Consider the following 20727-nt stretch of genomic DNA (forward strand, 5'->3'; position numbering starts at 1 on the left):
GATTACGTATACCCTAGCAGACACCGACCCTAACAGACACCGTCAAAGTTGATGACGTCACGGCGAGATCGTGCAGGAACTTCTAAATGGTGTCGCCACCCGTATTTTCTTCTTGTGCGTTTTCTCACTTGCCAAGGGTCGTCTCGCAGGAAGAGTGATGCTGTCGCCATTGTGAAATATTAAGTTACTAATACGAGAAAAAATCGTTTTCTTTCAGTTCCCTTCTAAATATTGCAGTGTCATTCGACCACTGAAACCTGCAGTTCGTCGTTACCAACGAGACGGTTAAAATCGTTCCAGTAGGCAAATTACCTTACAACCGGCCTCATATCGCGATCATCTTTTCGAAGAAGACAAAGCAAGTCAAATCAATGGACTCCAGCAGATAAGCAGGAGCACTCACCCTATTTCGGGTTTTGACAGGCATGCTAACAGCGTTCTTTAATGAATGATCGGTGAGCGACGGAACATCATTTTACCTCGCCTCGTAGTTCGATAATAAAATATTTGTTTTTTGTCACAACTACGCAAATGTTTGTCCTCCATATTTAATATGCATATTTAATTAAACTCCTTTCCCGTTCCTCGGCGATAATGTATTCGTGAGAAAATGAAATGAGAAAGAGTAAATACACTTGTACGAAATCCGAAAGATAAATTGAAGTCAAACAGCAGTGACTTCTGAGCGGCCATGTTGGGTTTTTTTTTTTTTTTTGCTTCTCACGACGCTTCTCGCGAGAAGACGTTCCGAAGCCTGAAACAAGCAGGACGCTCTTAGCAAACACGTCGAACATACCGTAATATCTTCAGCTTACAGTAAGTCTTCGTTTATTTGTGCCAGTGAACATAAAATATTTCACATTCACATATTGGAACATTCGTTTTGTGAGGGTGGTTTATCTGTTCACTATAAGCGGAAATGCAAGCCACGCGGTCGGATATTGCATGTGCATTTATATAAGTTTGTATTGGTTGTTACGCAATACTGTTCACGCGTACGAGCGCGAGAACTTACTTGAAAAAAAAAAGGAAAAAAACACCCGCCGTGTTGGTCTAGCAGTTATGGTACTCGACTGCTGACCCCAAGGTCGCTGGATCGAATCCCGGACGCGGCGGCCGTATTTCGATGGAGGCGAAATGCTAGAGGCTGGTGTACTTAGGTTTAAGTGCACGCTAAGGAACACCAGATGGTCTAGATTTCCGGAGCCCCTCTCCTGCGGCCTCCCTCATAATGATATCGTAGTTTTCAGATGTAAAACCCCAACAATTGTTATTAATTTTAAACATCAGCATTCTCACCTTTTCAATACGCATCCGTCAGATGTTACCGGCACATCATTTAATTTAGAAATGTTAAGACCTTGCGCAACCCAGAGTTGTTTCATTTGCTCCATACGCTTTGATCAATTTCGAACAACTAGCGACACAACCATTATTAGTATAGTGCAGTTGTATGATATTTTTTATGAGAATAATTATCACTGTTGTATCATATTAGTTTGCGCACGGTATTGTGCTTCACGAGTGACTTCGTATTTGTGGCAGAAAAAAAAGCCTTTGCAATATAAGGAATTGGTTATATTCAAAAGGGCATGGAGTTATGCACTGACCAGTTCGTAACGGCGCAAAGTGCTCAGAAATTCATAACTTGACAATGACAGAGATCATTAACTAGCGCCGCAAGGACGCTCGAAACCACAAATGTGCAGATTATGAGAATATATCTACTAGCCGGTACTATATCTACTAGCCGTTAATCCAATAGGTAGAGTAACGTCGCTACACTGAAGTTTAAATCTGGTGATAGACTGTCCGAAACTTCCACGATGAAGTTGTAACGCTCAAAAATATAAAGCGCAGAGAATGCCGGGTCCATCGGCATTGTTTCCGAAACATCGAGTTCATTTAGCATAGCGAACTGATCCCAAGCACACTTTTTTTAGAGGTACACGTTATAGTTTCGAGGATGTCGCAGAAATTTCGCCATTGCATCAACCACAAATAAAAGCGTCGTAGTATCCCCGCCAACATGAATGCTTATAACGGCTCTCGCTCACCACACGCTATTGTAGTCGTGTGGACTCGTTGAAAACAGCTGTCATTTGCATCTGCAAGTTTTCTCAACGATGCCTCCAGGCTTATCGAAGCAGCTCGTTCCAACTTCCAGCAGAGGCCTTTTTTTCGTGTGAATACACCACACGCTAAGCGAACGCTCTGCTAGGCATTGTTCCGGAAATGGCAACGCTCACAGGTAGATGTTATAGAGCCAAACCTAGCCAACGAAAGGACAAATCCAGGCGTGATGACATTCGTGTTAACCTCAGGGAAACAACGCAGACGACAAGAAGAAACGAGCCAGTCGAATCTGGCTTTGATCTTCCGCGTGGTCGTCTGCGTCATTTTATGATGCTGTCTGCTAGATTTTGTACATAGTTGAATCGCTACAGGCCAGCCTACTTTCTTACCGAAAATAGTTACTATATACAACATACTATAGACAATATTACTATAGACTATAAAACTTACTGTACACCTTACTATCTTACTTACTGCCTTACAACCTTCCCTAATACAACAGTGTAGGAGAGCCAATCAGAACTTTTTTTGATTAACCTCCCTGCCTTCTTTATTTCTGTTTCCTTCCTTCCTTCTACTATACACAATACATAAATAGACAGAAGAGATGGCATGACGTACGAAATCGACCGAAGAATCGCACTCCTGAGTTATTTTTGTACGTTTAATTATGCGATCGTTAGGCTAGCCATTTCCAAAGCCCGAGCCGGAGCCGCGGATAAAGGACATCAACACGGGGTGTCGTAAAGATCATCCTACGCGGCCTGTGGTTATAACCTGCCCCGTAGTGAACGTTACGCAGCCCCTGCAGCCTGTTTACGCACCCTAAAGAGCGCAGCAGCGGGACTTCCTTTTGACGTCACGTGTGGGAGAGTCACGTGACCTGAAGGGAAACGTCAAGTGTGACGTCATTGGGGGAGTGGAACGTCGCTGTCGACTGGTCCTGGCAGTATAGTGATGCTGGCAAAATAGAACCGCGAAGCGGGGGTGCTATTCTGCATAGAGTTTCCTACAATACTTACTAGTGGGTTAGTATGTGTGGTTATCAGTGTATATATCATAATCATCACCCTGGAGCACCTGGAGTAGCATGTCAAGCGAATAGCCAGGCAAAAATCTCCAGCTTTTCATGAAAACATTTCTCTCTCTCTCACTAGTGGGAACTCTGGCGCTGCGATCGTTCAGCCACCATGGCAATGATGGGTAGCACATGTATTTGCCTAATCTTCGTGCTTGCGGCTTCGAACGCAATTGTGGCTTTGTTTATTGTTGTGCTTTGGCTTTTGTTTCGGATAAAAAGATCAATCGTTGTGAACTTCGTGAGCCGATTTGAATTGGTGAGCCTAAAAAGGTCAAGGTGCTGAAGTGGAACTGCTGAACGATTGCTGAACTTCGTCTCGCGACACAGCGGCTGCAGGACACACGGAGCCAAACGGAGCCGAAAGAACGAAGCTTAGACAAATCCATCTACTGCCCATCATTCCAATGCTGGCTGAAGCACCATGCATTGCAGACCCGACAGACACTAGCGCCAGATTTCCCCTTAGTGTATTATTAGGAAACTCTAAGACTTATAATGGTATTCAGAATGGTAGTGAGTGCAAACACTCGACAGAGGACAAGCGGGATGACAAAGACGCTATTCTGGACACCACCAAATTCCGTCATTGGTGAATTCTGATTGGCCCAGAGGGCCGCTGCGGCCTCTCTGATTGGCTTAAAATTCCGCTATGACAAAATTTGACGATATGGTGGAATTTGGTTATGTCCAGTATAGAACCCCGACAAAGCTTTGGTTACTGCCTCTCCCCCACCTCACTGACACGCACCAACCACTGACACTGTCAAAATGCCGATAAGTATGCAACGCCCGGCACACTTTCGCTTTCATTCAAATTTTGGCGGCGGTGTGACGTCACACTTTGCGTTTCCGCTCAGGTCACGTGAATCTCCTGCGTGTGGCGCCAAGCGGAAGTTCAGCTGCTGCTCTGTTTAGGGTACAGAAACACGCATACCTGGGGAGCCAAGTCACGTGCGTCAGGGTAGAAAACCGACCACGGGCGCCCTTAAATCTCAAACAAGGAACCATTTGCCTTCTGCGCATGCATATTATGACGTCATCATTGCTATATCGGCTTGATGGACCATTGTGAGCATTGATTTGTGGGATACTTGTCCTGTGCGAAACGGGCAAGAAGTTACGCTAGCGTGCGTCATGGATCTGGACATGTTCTCGCGATCACCACATCAGCCAATAGCTGTGTAGGTCCCTCCGATGACGTAATTGGCCGAGAGAAGAGAGAGAAATTTCTAGCTGCATTTGAAACATAACTGTAAATTCCTTGCCGCGGGAAGTGCTATAACGTCTGGCTCACATGTTCACAGTGTTGCATAGCCCCTTTAAGTGTTGCATAGCCCCTTTAAAGGGGCCCTGCAACACCTTTCTTAATTATATTGGAATAGTCTCATTATTGACGTATGACTCTTCACGAGTCATATGCCGCAAAAATTTTTCGAATCCGTCAAGTCTAAGTGGTGTTACCAAATTATAGAGATCACGTTCCGCAGCTTTCTCTCTCAACTTTCTCTCTCTCTGGCGTCTCGGCGCAACCACGTGGTCTGTGCCGCCACTTCCGGTCGGCTTGCGTCGTTCTCGTCGAGCGGAGTCGATCGCGCTGTGTATCGTGCGTGCTTGAAAACTGCGCGTTGGTTTATTAATGTTGGGTGTGCACCTCGAACGCCGTAGTGTTTTCATCACTCTGCCAACCATGGAAGCAAACGTGCGCGCTCGTTTGGAACGAATGACAGCTGAGATCGGTTTCGGCCCATACTCCGATACACCGCCTCGTAAGACGGCACTGGCAGACGACCCCGAAGCGCCGCCATTACCGGACGCCAGCATTGTTATCGGAGACACGCTGCGCCCGTGCCTCGGTCGGTCGTGAGAACGTGCCGACGATGCAGTTCTCAGCTGACGAGGCAACACTCGAACGGCTGCCACTCTCAACGGCAACCGGCGATGGTCAAAAGCACAGAAATATTCACGTTTTCGGCACTGCGCATGGCGAAGAAAACGGAACCACGCAACTACGAGCAGACGAGCTGTCGGTGAGACCGGAAGTGCTAATATTAATGTTTGTTCGGTGTTTTTAACGCGATAACATAATATAAACGTACATATTATCTACTTATTGAACTCAAAATTAACAACGAAAGCAATAATGAGGGTGTTATCGTGATTATAACATCAGCCAATGGTGGAACTGCCGACAATCGCGTCATATTTTGCGACTAATACATCATTTGTCGAGAGAAGGGGGAGCGATTTTCAGCTGACTTTGAGAATTTATTGTAAATTCCAGGCCGTGCGCATCGCTATAATATTTGGCTCGCGTGTTCTCGAGAGCCTCGACTACCGATCGGCAGCGCTTTTTGAGCATGCTCGAAAAGTGTTGCAGGGCCCCTTTAAGGACCCGTCTGTAGTAGCCAATCCTCCACCGTGGTTGTACACAACTCCTCATTTACATTGTTCATTCGTACAGTCGCTGGCGTGCAGCCGAAACAATTAGCGTAATTGATGCGATATTATTGAAAAACCGAGACAGACTGACTCCAATGGCGCTCGAAAGACGCCTCGGCGAGCACGCCATTTTGACTTCGATTAACTTATGACCAGAATACGCCGGCATCTGATGGCCTTCCCTCCATAAATCAGTGTCGACCATTTCGCAACTAGCAAGCGCTCTACCGCATTTTCATTGGTGGTCTGCACAAAGTACCCCTTCCCTCCCCCCCCTCTTCATTTCATGTTTCTTCACGACGTTTTCGCTTCGCAACGCGTTCCGTGTTTTTGTGTACCCACTGTTTCCCAACCAAGCAGAGTTGAGCCACTCTTAAATGTAGTTCCTTCGTGGGCTTTAAAAAAGAGTGTATATTCTTCAATGCCGTCGCGATGTAGTTGGAACGAAAGAGCGAAAAACCGAGACGTCAATGAAGGGGTACTGACACCAAAAACTCACAGGATCTCTTATGCGTTCGCCTAAGACAACTTGAAGGTGAAAGCCATCTGCTTTTTGTTCACAGTCGACGTCTTGATCCTGTTCCGCCCCCCTCCGAAAGTTTCTGCACCTAACGCGGTTTTGCGTTGCCTCTGTGATAGGCCCTCATTTGACCAAGAGGCGATGTTACGTGTTGACGTCGTTATGTGATGTTATGTTATTTGACGTCATGATGACGTCACAAATTTCGACGATATGTGACATCATGATGACATCATATGGTGACATCATCACGTGATGCTTTTTTGCCTCACTCGTGCTGACGCCGCGGACGCGGGACTCTGACGCCACCGACGATCAGTTTTCGCGTTTGTTGGGCACCTAAGGCTGTCGCCTTAAAATTTTCAGTTGTCGTTCTTTTTTTTATTGCGATAGCAGTTATACGGACAGTCTCGACGGGATCTTGCCATCGCCGTTGTCGTCGTCGTCGCCGTCATGCCCTTCCGGCATGAAGTCCAAATTGATAAGATCCCCCCGCGCATTGTATGTTCTACCGCGGGTAAAAGCGCGCGAGCGGGGGCGACGAACGCGGCCGAAGCAGAGTTCAAACAAGCCAGCCATTCCCGTCGCTCGGAGGGTGCACGCGATAACATCACCCCGCTCGGGAGGCCTGCCGTCGAAGCAGACAGGAAACGTCCCGCCCGTCTTTAACGAGCCTTAAAAGACGCGAAGACGCGAGGGCGGCGGGGGGGGGGGGGGTGTCGCGCGAGGAGCAACTTTGGACTTTGAATCTAAGGGCACGGTCGCGATAGCTAGCGCGCGCTATCTCGAATGCCATCACAGCGGGCGGCTCGTATGCCCTTCTACGTGCTACGCTCTCAGCGCGAAGTGACTATGCGGAGAGCATCGCTCCCTGGAGCGGCCGTATTCTCTTACACCAGCGTTTTGTAGTTATGCGAGATTGGATACAAAACAGTTAGCTACCAGCCTCACTTCGTTTAACACTACAATTTGTTGCTATAGCATTCATTGCTTCGCCCTTGCGGTGAAACTGTGACTTTTTTTGCGTCATATGAAAGGCCCTCGAGAGCCTAGAAAATTTACTGTAAACGGGAGTGCACGATAAAAAAGTAATTACAGAATGTGTTTAAAAGCTAGTTTCGGTTCCTACTGTACCCTGACGTCACGACACTCTATGCATGTCTCGTCACGTGCTCGCTGCAGGATATCACATTTCCACGGGCGGTCCGTGGCTCCGTTGGTGACGCACAAGTGGCCATATTGAACATCTTTATACCTGACGACATCACAACCAGCCATACTGGTGCGTGAAGTCACCAGAATTGACAGTGTGACCTGACGTCACGATAGTGTCGGTGTCAGTAGGTGCGCCATGCGAAGACCGATTTTAATGTCAAAATGAAATATCAGCGTTTACTGATCTTCACACTTGCGCAGAGCCGTCTCTGTATGCAGGAGACCCATATGGCTGAGTAAACTCACCTTCGAAAATTGGTGTCGGTATCCATTTAAAAGTAGTTCTTTCATAGACTTCAAAGAATGTATATTCTTCAAGTCCGATGCGACATGGTTGTGTCGAAAGACCGAAAAACCAAGACGTCATTAACTTTTGACGTGTGTTGACTATCGTGCTCGCGCGCGACTGAGGCGTTGCAAAAGAATATCTCGGCTTAACGAAGAGGCGATTTCGCCATGGAGTAGGTGAGAGGATAAGTGAAGTCGGGCACGGAATATGTACAAGATTTAATGATAGTGTAAGACATTGTTTTGTTGACCTGGCCTTGTAAAGGTAAGCATTGCGCTTGTCACTTCCTCCTATTTCTCATGTTTTCTTTATTTTGCTGTGGCCCTGTGGCCTTCATCTTTCGCATATATTATTTACGGTTAGATCCAACATAACTAGTCACATCCTATAAGCATAAAAGAACATGAATTTTTCGTGTGCACTCTCATATGCTCATACGAGATTATTAGATATGTGTAATATGAAATTTTTATTATAGGTATGTAGATATATGGATATTTTTATACATATACATATATGAAATATGTATAGCCATACATATTTCAGAAAGAAGTTCGCCTACCCGCTGTCACAGCTAATATTAAACACCTCCCACGGCAAAGAAAGCAGACGTTTGTCAGTATATCTATATACGTATATCCAATCAAAAATGATATATATCGCGTGATAATATGAGACTAATAGATGTGGCACATGTGTAATATGAAAATTTGAATACAAATATAAAGCAATATTAATTTCAAAGTGATGTTTGTCTTCCTGTCACCGCTACTAATATGGCAGTTTGTGTTCATACGGTGCTGTCGCTTGTACCAAACCAAGATAACCTTGGGTTTCATGCGCCAAAACCATGTCACGTTTATAATGAGTCAGGCCTCAGTACGTGATTTTGAAGAGGGGCAGCCTGGATTCTTTTGTTAACATTTACCTACATTTGAGTGAACGGCCTTTTCTGCGTTATGCCTCCATGAAAATAAGGTTTCCGTGGCGAGGTTCGAACCATCTACTTTGCGCCTGTTGTAGGAATGACGAAATGATTTTGTAAATGAGAGACTGAGTGGACAAACGAATGAATAAGTGCATCAAAGAATCAATGAAACAATGATTGAAATAATGAATGAAGTAACTGAGTGAATGAATAAACGAAGACGTGCGTGAGTGAGTGTGCGTGTTAGATAGATAGATAGATAGATAGATAGATAGATAGATAGATAGATAGATAGATAGATAGATAGATAGATAGATAGATAGATAGATAGATAGATAGATAGATAGATAGATAGATAGATAGATAGATAGATAGATAGATAGATAGATAGATAGATAGATAGATAGATAGATAGATAGATAGATAGATAGATAGATAGATAGATAGATAGATAGATAGATAGATAGATAGATAGATAGATAGATAGATAGATAGATAGATAGATAGATAGATAGATAGTGTAAGTGAGTGAGTGTGCGGGTGTATCTGCGTGCGTGTGTGTGCGAATGAGTGAGTGAATTAGTGAGAGCAGCTGAGTTTCGCCACCGTTGCTCGAAGCCTTATCGCCATTCGCGGTTCATATTCCTGTCATAATCTCGTCATTGACGACGTCATCTGTCTCCTCGCCACCCCACCCATTGCTTTCTTGTCATCTCGTAGACCTCAGCGCGCCGCAAGAGGTGCACCAGATGATAGCGCCCCTAATCATCCCAAGGGGGGCGCCTAGTCTGCCAGTACCTTTACTTAGACGGACCCGAGCCTTCATTGCTTTATGTACACGGATATGGGCACGCAGATCTTTTTGACAATAATATCAGCCGAGAAGCATTCACGTTGCATACCAAGACCTGTTTACGTCCCATCTTTACCCCTGATAGCCGGGGACCAATGGCGTGCCTTTGGGAGAAGAAGCACCTCATTACTTCATTTTTATTTTAGCATCCATCGCGAATCTTGTTTCTTTTTGGACTCGACCAAATGGGAGGGAGGGGGAAGCGGGGGACTCTGCGGTGAATCTTCGCCCCCCCCCCCCCTTCCCTTCTCTAATGGCGAACCCGGCGCACGCCTATGGCCATCATCGTCCAAATGGCCGCCGCCACCAGATGCGTAGGACTGCTGCCGAGTGGCCCATCACTTGTATACCTGTAAACACACACGCACGCCCGCAAGCGGGTTGCAATATAGCTCCCTCCCACTCGCGTGAAGCCGCAGAATTGCACCGTATATACTCCAAGATGCCATAGCTGTCTAGCGTGAAACACCCTGGGGATGTATAATAATACGGACGCTGTGCGCGCCGTCTATCGACCGAGACGTGCGGTGGGATGCTCTCCCTTGCATCGCAGAAGCAACGCACCCCTCCCCTGCCCCCACCCTCGCCTTGCGGCCGCCAATTCTGAGAAGCAGTCAAGTAGGATTTAGATTAGCGCTTAAAAGAACGGAAGTTTTTCTTTTTACGCTTCCCAGAAGACAACACAACCGACTCGGCAAGGGCAGCTGAGAAAGAGGTGCGCTTGTGTAGCGCGCTTTTAGGGCGGAACGTTGACGAAGACTTTGACACTTTTTCTTCATTAAGGAAGCACTATTTTTTGTCCTTTTTTACTGCAGGAAGCTTGAAATGGGGAATATCGTGCATTTCGTTCTCGACTCCTTCGCCATAACTTTAAGAATGCTGAGATATCTTTGAGACGTTACGTATGCGTGCGGAAAATTCCAAACAATAAAGTAGGTTCTCTCTCTCTTACTTTTCTTTTTTTTTCAAATCGCGCTGTTATTTCTTATTGACCCTTGGTACTTGGAAGTTTTAGCATCAGGAAAAATACGTTGGAGTGGCTCTTCCGCAATGACGTTATTGCACAATGAATGCTCAGCAATGACGTCAATACTGTTGCGAAAAAAGAAATGTAATGTATGGGTATGCAACTGGGATGCATAATGTAAGCAGTCGAAGATTCTGTGAAGCCGTTGTCTTGGAAGCTCAAATATACTTCCATTTTATTGTTATGCACTACTGTGCATGCTTTCTGCTTTTCTATAGAGTGGCAGCCCTACTAGAGCACTGCACGGGCTCGGGCCTACCCGAAAACCCGGGCCGGGCCGGGTAAAGTAGTTTTCATGGCGGGCCCGGGCCGGGCCCGGGCCTGAGGCTCCGGGCTTAGGGCCGGGCCCGGGTTTGAGGTGGCGGGCTCGGGTCGGGCCGGGCTTGGGACTCTGCTCAGCTCATAAAGGGACACTAAAGTGATACCACGAATCAGTTAGGACTGATAAAGTGTACTCTGAGAACTCGAATGTAATTAGGTTCACCATCATAAGGAGGAAATCAAGGGTGAAGTTCCATTCTTAAATCTCGCGCCGAAACCTCCGCGCGTGACGTCACGGATTTCAAACTGTATTTGTCGTAATTTTGGGTCATTGGTTCAACGAAACTTCTTGAAACTTGGTATGTTAAGTCTATAGCCCTCTCAGAAGTCAATGTACTTCATTTTTACCGATTAGGAACCGTACGTAGATCCCAGTAGTCGCCGTCAGAAGCTATGACGTCACTGCTTTTTTTGCACGATTTTAAAGGTGGCGTCGGCACCTGCATTTTCTTTTCTTGAAGTGTCTGTCCCTTCAAGTGCGTTCCTCATAAGTTGCGCGTACATATACGTTTCACATTTTATCTCGATAAAACTATTCTTTTTTTTATGTGGGTCAAGCTATTTGGAGAAGTTTTATGAGCGACAAGTGCTGATCTTTCGATTCTTGCATACGGAGCAACTTGATTTATCTGAAACGGGCGAACTGAAAGTAAATAGACCAGGCGCTTATATAGCTAACATCTCGCTATTCCGTGCTTTATTCGCATTCGTTATTATTCTATATCTCAAATATTATTCTGTAGTCGCAGTAATAAATGTAATATAATAAATTTATAGCTATCACTTATCATCGCAAGTGCGATCGCGGAGGCCCAAGGCGGGCAAGCGTTCTTGCAAGTTCCAGCCCTCCACTAAAACGAAGAGACTGCGCGTGGTCTCGTTGCATACAATCCCTATAAAGAAATTATTTTTCCGTGGCTCCGTCTAGGCTCCCTGAGATCGTGTGACGCAAGCTGGACATGCACAGACTGCTTTGTGTGTCCCGCATTCACGAAAATTTACTTCCGCAAAGGCCAGGATAGTGACGAAGGCAGGAGTGAAGGGGAGGGGGGGAGGGCAGAATAGGTTCTAGCAGATGTCAGCTAACGCTGAAATTTTAAAGACCTTTTTCAGATTTCATATATGGGTCATTTCTGAAGGGTATTTGGCGGCAAGTTTTTACCAATATATCGATACCTATCTCTAAAATGACTAAACTCTGGACGCCAATTCTGCAACACATAGTTTTGTTTCACGGTTATGTATCAACACATGGTGGCTGCAGGTGGTGTCTCACGAAAAAGATGCTTTAGACCTGCATGCCTGTGTAGCTCGAGAACGTACTTATAAAATAAAAGAATAAAAAATAGGACGAAGACAGTCATGTGCGGGCCGCAGGCCGCTAGCGAAAGGTCCGCGGTCTGCGTGTTTGAGACCCTTGCACTATATAGTGTGAATGCTTCTTGATACTGCCACAGCAGCGTTCGAATGTTCAGGAATAGCATAAGTCCATCAAACATGTACATTCATGTTTAAAGGCAAAGCATATTACCTTGACGAAATATCTGGCTTGAAAAAAAAAAATTACAGCATATCCACGGAGTGAATGATGATGAGTGGGCGAAGCTGCGGAGGTTCATCGGTAAACCGTGAATCTTCCGTGAATTCTGCCCAGTACATCATCACCGACGTGAGATTGGGCGCGTTTATACTAAAGGTTCGATGAGTTATGACGACTTGCAGCTCACTTTAATTTTACATGTACGCTGTGAATTTTCATTTTTTAGAAAACCATTGCTTTAGAAAACATCTGGCGTCTTTCGTTAAGCAGCTGGCGTCTTTTCGTTTTGCTTTAGAAACATCTGGCGTTCTTCCGTTTTGCTTTTACAAAACATCTGGCGTCTTTCGTTGGTTTATTTCATCAATCAACGGCGTTTTGAACAAAATTTTTATTGTTTAATCACGCACAGGAGAAATCTCATCAGGCACTGCCTTGGAGGTAAAGAATGGCTGCTAATGGGAATGAGAGACAGAAGAAGTCGGCTTTTAGCTACCGCTGCGAATTTTTTATTGTTCAACAACGCACAGGAAAAATCTCCCACCGGTACCACCTTGGAGGTCAAAGCGTAAGACTGGTTACGCACTACGACTACGACTACGACTACGAGGGACGAACGGGTGCCGCCTTAAGGAGCTTCGCCCCTAATAAGAATCACGAATTCCATGCCGGGAAATGTCCCCTTACCTCGAATTATATGCAGCCAATGAGTAAACGTCACGAAGCTTATTCACACCTTTATTACCAAACTGGAATGAACCCCGAAAATAGATTGCAATCTCTTCGTCCACCTATTGCCAGTCCTACCAGTGCAGTCTTACCAGCATAGGCCACCTTTACAGGTACAACATCGTTAGGAAGGCATACACCGTTATAATATAGACAGAAAAGAGCCCTGTGCAAGCCGTGCATAACAAATACTGCTGAAAAGTGCAAGGAGAAGCCCTCAGAGGCATTTATAGATTATAATGAAGAGTGGCACAACGTTCGGGAACAGAGAAATGAAGGGATCAGCTGGACAGCTATTTTCATTGTGCAGAGGTCCAAAAAGACATCCTAAATTTGCTCCAGTAGTGGAAGTTAAGAACTACGACTACCGACGCCTTCACATTTCTCAAGGCACATGTGCCCCCCTGCGGCTAGCGCAAGCAGTGCAAGAAACTTTAGCGCGGCAGGACATGTGATGCAAGGGCGCATGGTGTGCTTAAGTGGAATCTCTTCTTAATTTGATTTTTTTGTACAATAACATGCGAACAAATAAGCTATAAACCTTGCCACAAAATTTTATTGACTGTATATAACAGCAGTGGTGGGGTATATAAAAAAATGCTGTGACAATTAAATAGTTGCTTTTTTTCCATTCGGCTTCTTTTACATATTTCCAAAGACCACGCGCTGCGCGCGGTTCGTTATAATTTTTATCTAGGTTAGTGTATTTACAGCAAATCTAATAAATTTGAATTTTTTCCTGTACTTCTCTTGATTGGCAAGCTGCTACTACGATGAAGATACATGTGCTACACATCCAGAAAGGTGGACTTTGTCGTTACAGCATGCTTTGGAGGGACACTAAAGGAGGAAACTATTGTTGTCGCATTAGCAAATTACTCTAAATCACCACGCCTGCCGCGAGAAGACGCATGGGAAGCGCGAAAACGCGTAAAAAGAAATTACGGCTGGTGACGCCACCATGAAATTCCCGCATAAAACGCGTCATAGATTGTGACGGCGTCTACTAGATCGCACGCAGTTTATAATCGGTAAAAATGAAGTGCATTGTCTTCCGAGGGGGAGCCACAGACTTAACATACGAAGTTTCAGGAAATTTCGACAAGCCAAAGTCGCCAAAATACGAAAAATACGCTTTGAAATCCGTGTTGTCACGCGTGAGATTTTGTCGCGAAATTTAAAAATGAAACGTTGACCTTGAGTTTCTCCTTCATTAATGAATCTCTGTTGGTGAAACTAACGACATTAGATTTCTAAAAGCACAATTCATCAATCTAAGCCGATTCATTGTCTCACTTTCGTGTCCATATAAATTTCAGTAGAGAGCGCAATAAAAACAAAGTGAAGAGAGCGTTCTGTTTTTTGTCCCCTCTGTTTTTATTGCGCTCCTTATCAAAACCGGACTCATGCTGGAAATCGCTTTTCTTCCTACAATATCTGCTACAAAACGCTCTTGATGATACCGATGGTATTCCTAGAAAATTGGGTACAGCACACCATTGCCGAACAAACGTTCATCGTATCCAGTATGTCCTCTCAACTGTTTCCACGGTGAGCCAGCCCCTTTCTACAAGAAAGTACCATAGGTTAAAGTATACTTGCTAGCGAAGCATGCGCCAAGCATGCGTAGATATTTGCCGCTTAAAACGCCCTTGCGGTCGATTCTATCTTCAGGCAACACCACCTAGATTATTGGCTCGGGCCTCTGTCGGGCCCGATCTGGGGTCGGGCCGGGCCGGGCCGGGTAGGCGAAATTTTTTTCTCGGGTTCGGGCCGGGCCCGGGTCTCTTTTTTGAGGTGCCGGGCCGGGCTCGGGCGGGTAAATTTGAACGAGTCCCGGGCCCGGGCCGGGCCCGGGCCGAGAATCACGGCCCGTGCAGTGCTCTAAGCCCTACTCCTCCCGGTACAAACCCAGTAAGCAACATTGTGCATGCGTTTGACCTTGAAGTTCAGCCAATGTCAATTTCCTCCTCGCTCCTGGGTCGTCATAGCAACGGACATGCGCACTTGAAGTGGCCAGCCAATCTCCATACTGACAGCCCCCGTTCACATAGCGTTTCCGTCTTTTATTGTTTCTGTCTTTTTTATTTAGTGATTGATTTACTTCAGTACTGTAAAACTACTCAGGCTGTTACAGGAGAGGAACAAGCGAGTTACAATTCGTATGTAGAATAATACTGCGCATAATATTAATATTATCTGGGATCTTACGTGGCGTAACACCGATATGATTATGGCGCACGCCGCAGTGGAGGTCTCCGGAAATTTCGCCCATCTGGTGTGCACTGACATCGCACATTACACGGGGCTCTAGCAATTCACCTCTATCGAAATGCGACCGCCGCGGCCGGTATCGAACCCGCGACTTTCAGGTCCGAAGCAGCCAAGCGCCGTAACGACTGCTCAACCGCGGCGGATGCCCTGATGGTGAAATAAATTAAATTGATATTTTTTGCTAATGAAAAAAAATCTGGATCGGCAAATCAATAGTAAGAATAAAAGCCATTTGATAAAAGGTTATGATGTGAAATAAATGCTTCATAGCTCATCTACGAGAAGCTGCTAAGGTGGACCGCTCTGCAAGCAAACGTCATTTGCCCTGTAGATCTCAAGCGTTCCACTCGATCATTATTTCTTATTTACACGGTTTCTTCCTAGACTTTCTGAATTTTCGTCATTTTGAAGAACTAACAAAAAAAGCGAAGGTCGTTAGCACGAAGTGTATTTCTTACAGTTACGAAATTTCAACTGTGTTTGAGTGCGACAACACTCGTCAGAATCACTGCAGGGGGCGCCGGGGGAAAAAAAACGATGTCTCCGTCGTCGTATATTTACGTATACAAGCGCGCAAGTTAAGCGTTATTCCTAAGAGTGGCCATTTGTAACCCATAATGGTTGCGAAGACGTTTAAGATTGCGCAAGAAACGACACCTAGTGGCGACCCACGGCACCTTCAAAGCCAATAATGCTTCCCAAGGCCCTCGTATACCCGCGCGTTTTCACTAATGGTCTTCACAGTCATTTTTCATCGAAGATCTAGTGAAGTGGACTGATTCGATTGAACTGCAAAGCGAGGCAATCAATAACCCATAGATATAGTTGATTGCGCTGAAGGAGGGCACTGTTTTTTTATTCCTATTTTCTAGGTAAATGGCGGTGCCTAATGGAGCAGTAGGGTAGCTAAACGTTGATCCTGATATATCGCTCCCCCGCACACCTTGAATGGTTCATTTTTACACGAGTACAAAGACATGAGCCTGTGTGTGGCTTCTTTTTGACTACACAGAAACACACACCACCTTGTGCAAAAGTGTGCCGTAAAAAACTTGACAGTAAGAAACTGTACAGAAGAAAACACATAAAGATACACGCAAACAAATCAAACGACGTATGTTAGGTGCTCAAAGGGAGTGGTGGGTGGTAGAGGAGGAGGAGGAGGAATAAACATTTATTGCACGAAATGGTATCGCGGTGCTAGTCCCGCATCTACCCTAGGTCCACTCTCCAGACGCTGGATGGAGGAGTAAAAAAAAAATTCACCGACGATTCCGACACTCGCTAATGCGAATTCTGAGCGAAGCTTCGTGCTGGGGCAACGCCTGCTATGTTTGAAGTTTTGGCTGTCCACAGTTGTAGCAATGTAACAGTCGTCACATACTGCCACAGAAACTGCCAGCACTAGAATGCTAAGCACACCACTCTGTGCATCGCAGGCGTCGCGAACCAAGCGGAACGCCGACAGCCCCGTTAAGTCAGCCCTGCATGCGCACGAGCTGCGACTGAAGGGGCAGCGCGCGTGACGCAGGAAGAAAGCAAGCTTAGATCGAGGCTAGTGACTCTTGATATTGCCACGCCCACTTCTTGTTTTATTTTGATGTTTTTTGGGTTTGACCAGCAAGGGCGGTTATCAACGCTCGAGGCTGTCCGCGAAGCAGTGTTCGAGAAACTTCTCGATTGTAGTAGATCGTTTTGTTAAGATTTCGCGCCGCACGCGAATGTTCCAGCTTTATCGAGAGATAACGCCGCCACCAGCGATATCGCTGGAAAGTTCTATAGCACCTGTATAAAAAACCGACGCACCTGACCGCTTGTCAGTTGATCGACGGACAACGCCCTGTTCGCCGCTATCATTGTACAGCGTGTATTGCTGTAGTTCTAGTTCTCATTTTCCCGGCCACAAGTTCGGCCAAATAAACAGTTTCATTCTGAAAACGCCGACTGCTGTCTTCGTCGACGTCACGACCACGTGACAATATCGACAGACTCTCTTTCCTCCTCGTTCGCTCTATCGGTTGCGCCGACGTCAAAGGCGACGCCGCTAAACGCAGTAATGGGGGCTGCGCTCTAAAACGCCAGGCCTGAGCGGAACGCGCAGCACAGTCCCAGCGAAAGCTGGAAGAGCGGCATTTCTAGAGGCCGTTCTAAACTCTCTTGGGGCAACTAATACAAGTACACATGCAGGGTATCCACTACGTCATAAATGATAACTTTTCTGAAGTAGGAAAGCACCTACTAAGCCATTATTCGTCTTTCTGCAGATGAGCAAGGTACCCGCTACACATCTGTAAGGTATGATGTGTACTTCGTTGACGCTGCATGCGGCTGATGACGATGGAGAATTATGTCTGAGCACATTGCAGTGGGTGGGAAGCTTTAAATCACACAGTCATTGCGCAATTAGAATTGTGTGAAGTCTGCTGGTTATTTTACTTTTCTGCCACGCTCTATTACATAGGTTAACGCGATTCCTTGCCCGATATGACGCCCGTATAGCCTCCCCAGTCCCGGGTTAAAATTAGGTGCACGAATTTTTTCAGAAAGCTCAGTATAGCTCGAATAGACCACGTAGGCAAAAAGTGTTAAAGGTTAGCTAAGTAAAAGCTGAGGTTTGTATGTAGTGCAATGTCGAATACATTGGACATCAGGCCTTGACTTGGCCCTTATTCCCAATATACTGGACATCAGGACCATATAACATGGCGAAAATAACGTGCTTAAAAGGTACTTTAAAAATTATAAGGTACTTAAAAATGAGAAGCAAGCAAACAAACTGCAGAAATGCAAGCCAAATTACGTAGCTTGACGAGTGCGGGCCGTAGAACACGCCACTGCTGACCACTGCCATTTCGGACTAGTGTTTCAGGCGCGCCGCTGCACTGATTTTGCCCACACTTGACAGAGGGCGCTAGTAGACGTTGGGAAAAAACTAAAAGAAATAGATTTCATCGGCAAATAGTGGGTTCTGCGGTTGGAGCAGACGACAACTCGTTGTCGTCTGCTCCAACCGCAGAACCCACTATTTGCCGAGACGACAACGAGTTGTCCAATATATTGAACAATTCGCCATAGCCTGGACTCAAGAGGATAGGGTCTTTTTGCAAGCGAGTTTCAAGCGCCAGCATGGCTCTGTGGTACAATACTCGACTGTCAGGCAGAGGGCCATTGTTCAAGTCCCATTCCATCCCGGGCATTTTTTTCTCATTTTATTTTTTTCATGTCTATCGGTTACGCCGAAGCCAACAGCGAGGTCGCTCAACGCAGGAGCGGGCGCCTAAGATCTGGACTGTAAAAGAAATCACAGTCAGTTCCACAGCAAATGAAAGTTTCACACCCAGTGAAAGAACGAATTGCGGAGCTCGGATCCAGCTGTGCCTTCCTCGTGTTTATCTTGTGTTCATTTTGTGTTTCTCCGCTTTTTTTGTGCTTTTTCTTACGTTTATCTGCTCCTTCCGGCTGTTTTGTGTTCTTTTCGTGTTATTATGTGATACTTTATATCATTTTCTGTTCTTTTCTTGTGAATATCTGGTTTGTTTTGAGATTACATATATATTCTGTCCTATGGTCTCCATTCTGCTGTTTTTCTACTGTTTACTGCTCCGCCTTCACTTCTCCCTTCCCTTGAATCAGTGCATAACTCCAGACCCTGGCGTTTCGCTCGCTCGGACAGACCATAGAGTTTCCTACAATACTTACTAGAGGAAACATCGGCGCTAGTGTCTATGGGAGCTGCAACGCATGACGCTTCAGCCAGCATAGGAATGATGGGTAGTACACAAATTTGTCTAAACTTCGTTCTTTCGGCTCCGTTTGGCTCCGCGTCGGCTGCATCCGCTTTGCCGCAAAACGAAGTTCAGCGAAAGTCAGCAGTTCCACTTCACCACTTTAACTTCTTTAGGCTCACCAAATCAAACCTGGTCACTAAGTTCACAACGGTCTACTCTTTTATCCGAAACGAATGCCAAAACGCAGCAATAGACAAAGCCACAAGTACGTTTGAAGCCGCAAGCACGAAGACTAGGCAAATTTGTGTACTACCCATTATTCCCGTGGTAGCTGAACGATCGCAGCGCCAGAGTCCCCTCTAGTTAATTTTGGGAAACTTTATGGGACAGACGAGTCAGCCGTCGGCAACGCTAGCGTTGAGGGGCAGCGAGCGCTGGCGTTCCAAACGTGCACCCTGCTCGACTTATGAGTATCGTACGTGGGGACCTGCGTGACGCCAACGCGAGACATGAGACTACGACAGGGCAGTCCCTCAAACTGCTTCGCAGTTAAAAAAAGAAAGAAAGAAAGAAGCAACGGCGAGGTCTGTTTGCTCACGACGGCAGCCACTTCACCTATGCCCCTGCTATTTGTTTTAGCCGAGTCAACAAACAACCTCGCTCGAAAATTTTAACACGAAAGTGTTTTATGCCGGGGTCCACCAAGACTTCAGTGACGTATTTCCGTCACGGAAATGACGTCGAAAAAATGTACACGATTAGATGGCAAAGAAAAAAAGTTCCGTCACGGAGCATCGAACCCACGACCGCTGGGTCCGCAACAACAGATGCCGGGCGCGCTATCCACTGCGCCACGGTCACAGACTCTAGAGGCTTTACAAGCGCGCCTTTTATATCTACCACTCTCCCGGTCGGCGGGGTGGTGTTGCCCTCTGGGAGCGGCAAAGTAAAGTAATTCATCATTACTGTGGCTTCCGCGATTAGTACCTGCAACGCGTTACACGTTTGTCCCATTCGGTGCGTTTTCAACAGAAGTGCAATTTTGTCAGTGCCTTAACACACCGCGAGGTGGCGACTTTAACGCAAGCGTCGTAAAAGCGTCGGCCTCGCTCATAGCATCACGCTAATCAAACCAAAAATAGCTCTGCGACGCGCGCCTGCCTCACCTGGCTGTTACAACGCGTTCCCCGCCTACGCGCTCGCCCCGAGAAAAATTGCGGCCGGGCTACCGGGGCGGCACGACGCGCTTTGCGTTTCCCTCTAGTGCGGCCGTGGTGTTCAATCACATTTTAACATGCCGCAGCATGGCGACTAAGTTCTGCGTCCAATATGGGACGCTAGTCTGGCTATCACAACTCGTTCTCTGATTACGCTTTCACCGCTAACTACTACAGCTACCACAAGGGTTTGTTTAATCATTGAACATGGATAGTCGTCGGCATGGAGATGTACCACCAAGCATCAAAGTGGGTGCATCCACGTTAAACGCTGCTATAGCTGCCCGACATCAATATACATTGTGCAAGCTCGCTTATATCAATGTACAGTAAACGTTATATAAGGGCACGTTTTACTTTCGTGTTATTCCGATTCCTATGGCGGAGGGATCAACCATGTTTTTTTGTTTTATTTACTTATATACAAGAAAGAAAAAAAAACACGGGAAGGTAGGCTATATATTAGAACCGGCTATTCGCTCAACAACATTTT

Source organism: Rhipicephalus sanguineus, chromosome 8 (assembly GCF_013339695.2).
Source record: "Rhipicephalus sanguineus isolate Rsan-2018 chromosome 8, BIME_Rsan_1.4, whole genome shotgun sequence".
In the NCBI taxonomy this organism is placed as follows: Eukaryota; Metazoa; Arthropoda; class Arachnida; order Ixodida; family Ixodidae; genus Rhipicephalus; species Rhipicephalus sanguineus.